Source organism: Biomphalaria glabrata, chromosome 11 (genome assembly GCF_947242115.1).
Source record: "Biomphalaria glabrata chromosome 11, xgBioGlab47.1, whole genome shotgun sequence".
NCBI classification, from domain to species: Eukaryota; Metazoa; Mollusca; class Gastropoda; family Planorbidae; genus Biomphalaria; species Biomphalaria glabrata.
In genome coordinates this window covers 3,222,576-3,228,575 of record NC_074721.1, presented here as the reverse complement: position 1 = coordinate 3,228,575, position 6,000 = coordinate 3,222,576, and the positions used below count along the sequence as shown (strand labels likewise).

At 41.3% G+C, this 6,000-nt stretch overlaps 1 protein-coding gene across 1 annotated transcript in view; it reads left to right on the top strand.

Moving 5' to 3' along the window:
* The first annotated feature begins 257 nt into the window (after positions 1-257).
* Positions 258-6,000, top strand: part of LOC106079871 (latent-transforming growth factor beta-binding protein 1-like) — an 83,599-nt gene continuing 77,856 nt past the window's right edge. Inside the window, exon 1 of the mRNA XM_056003947.1 lies at positions 258-324. The gene's annotated coding sequence lies outside the window, so the exon portion shown is untranslated. The remainder of the gene's footprint in view (positions 325-6,000) is intronic.

Genomic DNA, 6,000 nt, shown 5'->3' with positions numbered 1-6,000 from the left:
TCAACCAATTACTCTGCAAGCGTTTGGGTGTTATTGTTCGGGTGTATTCCGTGTAGTTGATCAACAATCCAGACAAAACAAACACATCGGTTTTAACTAGTAAAGAGATGTAGTCAACGCTGAAGAACAATGTACCATGTATTTATTCTAAGAAAAGGCCACAGTAAAAGTCACTAAACACGTCGTTACCCTAGAGGATTATATCGCTAACTCATTTTCCGGTCTCTAATCCAACATATCCCAAACGTCACTAGTCCGTTCAATATGCGTCTTCTATGGTGCGTCGCTAAATAACTAAACTATAAATAAGGTGTCTAACACATGGTGCATTGTGCTATCTGATCCTTCACATGGTGCTATCTGATCCTTCACATGGTGCTATCTGATCCTTCACATGGTGCATGGTGCTATCTGATCCTTCACATGGTGCTATCTGATCCTTCACAAGGTGCATGGTGCTATCTGATCCTTCACATGGTGCTATCTGATCCTTCACATGGTGCATGGTGCTATCTGATCCTTCACATGGTGCATGGTGCTATCTGATCCTTCACATGGTGCATGGTGCTATCTGATCCTTCACATGGTGCATGGTGCTATCTGATCCTTCACATGGTGCTATCTGATCCTTCACATGGTGCATGGTGCTATCTGATCCTTCACATGGTGCATGGTGCTATCTGATCCTTCACATGGTGCTATCTGATCCTTCACAAGGTGCATGGTGCTATCTGATCCTTCACATGGTGCTATCTGATCCTTCACATGGTGCATGGTGCTATCTGATCCTTCACATGGTGCATGGTGCTATCTGATCCTTCACATGGTGCTATCTGATCCTTCACATGGTGCTATCTGATCCTTCACATGGTGCTATCTGATCCTTCACATGGTGCATGGTGCTATCTGATCCTTCACGTGGTGCTATCTGATCCTTCACATGGTGCTATCTGATCCTTCACATGGTGCATGGTGCTATCTGATCCTTCACGTGGTGCTATCTGATCCTTCACATGGTGCATGGTGCTATCTGATCCTTCACATGGTGCTATCTGATCCTTCACATGGTGCTATCTGATCCTTCACGTGGTGCTATCTGATCCTTCACATGGTGCATGGTGCTATCTGATCCTTCACATGGTGCTATCTGATCCTTCACATGGTGCATGGTGCTATCTGATCCTTCACATGGTGCTATCTGATCCTTCACATGGTGCTACCTGATCCTTCACATGGTGCTATCTGATCCTTCACGTCCCTAGAAGGCTTAGTGCTAGTGCACTCAACAATTTCTTTCGGTGATACTGGTCGTTAGACGCGTAACTGATACCACAATGCCCCTTCCTCCAGTCAAAGAAGATTGGAGACCTCTGGTAGAACATATCTCCCCCGGACCCTCAAAAAAGCACGAAAATCTATTCCATTTGTAAAAAACATTGTTGTCAGTCAGTTGTTGTTATCAGTTAGTTGTTGCTGTCAGTTAGTTGCTGTTGTCAGTTAGTTGTTGCTGTCAGTTAGTTGTTGCTGTCAGTTAGTTGTTGTTGTCAGTTAGTTGTTGCTGTCAGTAAGTTGTTGTTGTCAGTTTAGTTGTTGTTGTCAGTTTAGTTGTTGTTGTCAGTTTAGTTGTTGTTGTCAGTTCGTAGTTGTTGTCAGTTTAGTTGTTGTTGTCAGTTTAGTTGTTGTTGTCAGTTAGTAGTTGTTGTCAGTTAGTAGTTGCTGTCAGTTAGTTGTTGCTTTCAGTTAGTTGTTGTTGTCAGTTAGTTGTTGCTGTCAGTTAGTTGTTGCTGTCAGTTAGTTGTTGTTGTCAGTTAGTTGCGTATTCTCTCTCTCTTTTTTTTTTCTTTAGGTCACTTGAAAGTAAAGATGTACATGTCGTTTTACAGCGTCATGAAATTAAACTTTCAATGCGGTGGCTGAGTGGTAAAGCGCTTGGCTTCCGAATCGAGGTGTCTCTGGTTCGAATCAAGGTCAAGATAGGGATTTTGAATATCTTTATTTTTTTTAAAGGCCATGATTCCATCCAACCATAACGGCTGCCTGACATTAATTAATGAACGTGAAGGAGGTTGTTGTGCTGACCACATGACACCGCCGTAAGCCGCCGGCCAATGAAACAGATGATCTTTACATCATCTGCACCTATAGATCACATGTTCTGAAAGGGGAACTTTTTTAAAAAAGCGATCTTAATTAAGTCAAATTGTCGTGACATGAAATATATGTTTTTTACCATTTGTAGTCTTGTGTAAAATGTGAACATTTTTCTATAAATTCATTTGTATCAAGTTTACATTTTTCTTATTATCATCTATACATTTTAATGTTTGTTTGTGTTCTTACGTAATAGAGCACGCGATAACATTCCAATAAGTGACAGCACGTCTGCCGAAGAAGGCGGGAACATTTCAGTCACGTGACAGCGTGTTTATCAATAGTGTTCTAGCCAGACGTAGATCTAGAGCAGCAGATGTCAGAGATATTGCCACGAGACCATGATGTCACGAGACCACTGAGAGAGAGAGAGAGAGAGGGAGAGATGAGGGATAATTTCCTTGTATCAAGATTATAGACAATACTTTCTAAACTTTATTATCAACACCCGCTTTGTTTCGGGCGTCTAAAATTAACTTTTGACTTGGATCTCCTTGCACTGGTCCTGCGGAGAAGAGAAAAAAAACACGGAAAGGTCACAAATACAAACTGTGACTGTCTGACCACGAAATACTTGAGAGTCTAGTCTAGTTGATGTCTATAAGACGTCACATTGTGAATGAATGAGCACTGGTTAATTTGAATATAGAGTCTACGTATACGAAATTAAATACCGCGGAAATTTTAATTTCCTCGATCGAATCCTAATCGAAAGTCAAGAAAACACAACATTTCTTGATTATATAGTTCGTCCATCGTGGTTCGATGATGACCACTTTGTCATCCAGGGGGCTGAGGGCTTTGCACTGGGGTTTTAATGCCTCCTCATGTGGCTGGTGAGACCTATGTGAGCCCGGAATGTTCGGCCGCACACTGGGCAGGTTATTCCGGCTGGAGCTAGTGTCGTTTGCCTTGCTTTTCAACATTTCTTGATTAATTTGAATAACATAATTTTTTTTAAATTCAACAATTGCATGTATGTCACAATATAAATGGCATATGACTTTAATATTGAAATCACTATAGCTCCGCAACTGGTTCATAGTTGATCACCAAACGTTTTCCTAATAAAATCCGATGGATGTCGTTTTTTTAATGAAATAAACGATGTTAATTGGTCGCTTTCAGCAACTTGTTTTTATTGATGCCAAAGTGAACTGTTAAACAATGCTAGCCTCGTTGAATCGACAGGTCATAAGATGCCGTCTTTACCGAAACTAAACAGTATTTGAAACCAAAAATGTCATGTTAAGAACTTCCATGGTAATTGGTGTCATAGAGATGATGGAAACTTGGAGAGTCATTAAAACAAAATGGAAAAGCTCCAGACTTTTCTAAAACAAAATGGAAAAGCTCCAGACTTTTCTAAAACAAAATGGAAAAGCTCCAGACTTTTCTAAAACAAAATGGAAAAGCTCCAGACTTTTCTAAAACAAAATGGAAAAGCTCCAGACTTTTGTTAACAGATGCCTATGCCGGATATTAGGAGTTAGGTGGCCAGAAAAGATAACTACTATCGATTTGTGGGAGAGAACTAGACAAAAGCCCATATCCCAAGACATCACAAAACGAAAATGGAGCTGGATAGGACACACCCTGCGAAAACCAGCCACCAATGTTACAAGGCAGGCACTAGACTGGAACCCACAAGGAAAGAGGAAAGTGGGCAGACCTAAGCAAACCTGGAAGAGGTCAGTCATCAGTGAAGCTGAGGGTGCTGGAATGACATGGGAGCAAATGAAGAAAGCTGCTCAGAACCGAGTTCGGTGGAGAGGTGTGGTTGCGGCCCTATGCTCCCCTGGGAGTGCACAGGATTAAGTCAATATAACGGAAAGGCTTCCAAAATATTGAATAACGAGTCCTTATTAATGAGAACTGTTTTGGATTGCTAAGCTGAAGGTGACAAGGAAATCTACATTCGCCGGGACCCCCCTAAGCCGCCGTTGCCCCACTTATGCCCCTAATGCTTCTACTGCTCTCAAACGTGTATCCCACGACCTTTGTGAGAAATCTCCAGCTGTTTCGTTTGGAAGCCGCCTGCTGGCGCTCTGTTCTATGCCAGGGAGAGAAATGCTGAATCAAATATGGCGAAATAAGGGCACATCTTCGATCAAGGTACTTAACACGGACCTCTGACTGGGCAACACCCTCTAGCAAGAACACATGGGCAACCAGCTAGCCACTCAGTTTTGTTTTGCTTCATTTTTTTAAAGCTTCGCAATATCGTGTATTTAAATATTAAATATTATATACCTTCCCCCCCCCCCTCTTTCTGTACCCATTTTTACAAGCGCCCCCCCCCCTTTTTTTTTTTAGTTTCCCTCCTGCAAGCACACACTTTAGAGTCGATTACCTGTAAGGCATTTAGCCTTCACCTTGCATGCCCTGACGTCAACTGTGTAGACACATTTTGGCCAGGTAAATAGCTCATCACTAGTGAAGTTGCCAGTAAAGTCGATGGGCGCCATTAGTGAACTGAAAAAATGGCGTTCTATAGTGAGAACTTCAAAATAGCTTATTTTCATTTGATGTTTGCCCGTACTATTTCGGAGTGAAAAGATGCGCGATAAAAAAATATTAGCGACAACAAAACAAAACAGCAGACGAAACAAAACACAGAGGAATCCAAAATTTATATTCACCCACTGTCGACACCAGTGTAGAATATTGGGCTAAGGCAAGAAACCGAGCAAGAGTAGTAAAAAAATACTACACAAATTTCACCTTTTAGACCTTGCGATCTATGGAGTAGATGGTTTGTTTCTACGGCCCAAGGTTAACGAGGGTGTCAAGTGGCCAGCACAACGACCAACCACCTTTACTTTTCCCCAACTAATGTCAGGTACCCATTAGAGCTGGGTGGACTCAGAGGCGCCCTAAAAAAACCCGAAGTTAAAAATCACACTCTTTATTGGGATTCGAACTCGGGACTACTCTGTTCGGAAGCCAAGCGCTTTACCACTCAGCCACAAAGCCCCCGAAAGACTACATAGACCTATTGTCACAGTCTTATTTGACGTTGCATGATCTAAAGTTCACGTCATGTTAAGAGTTTAAAAGACACGTGGGATTCCTGATGTAGAAAACAGGAAGTAGAATGAATGAAGTTGACTTTGAGTTCAGTCAGTCAAGTCAAGCAGTCAAGTTAAGTCAAGTTAGAGAAGTCAAGTGGTATACTTTGGACCGGGTGGTCAAGTAAAGTGTTATCCTCTGTAGGAGGCAGTCTAGTATATTTTAGTCCGCAACGGACAGTAGCGACTTAGAAAAGTCTGTAGTAATTGCAGTTAGAAAGTAACTTGTGGGCAGTTGTTGCCAGTGCTACTTTTGAGATATGTATTATTATTAAGGATTATTCTGTACAGTGTTACCCGCTGAGATGCGGACGTGATTTGTAACTAACATATATTGGATACATTTGATACCGCTGTCATGCGGATAGGATTGTTTATTATTTCTTTACTTGTAGCACTAACAAGGAGTGCAGTGTATTATTATTATTGTGTTGTAAAATAAACTTTATATTTGTCTGCTGAAACAGACTTCAGTCAGTTCATAGTATTTGTCTTGTCACGTGTCAAGAGTACTTCAGGAAGCAAGAACCCAGCATTACACGACATTCGCATTCTGCAACCTTACCCCATTCAACATCATTTACACCTATCAACATACGTTATACATCTACACGTGAGTGAAAATAATTTGTGAGCTCAGATTTTTAAGAGATCGGACGTTAGATAAGACTTGTGATCGCAACTACAACATTACAAATCTAAACTTTTAACTAGAACTAGGATAAGATCGTTGTTATTGGTCCCATCAAAAGGGAATTCAGTGTGACTACAATTGATC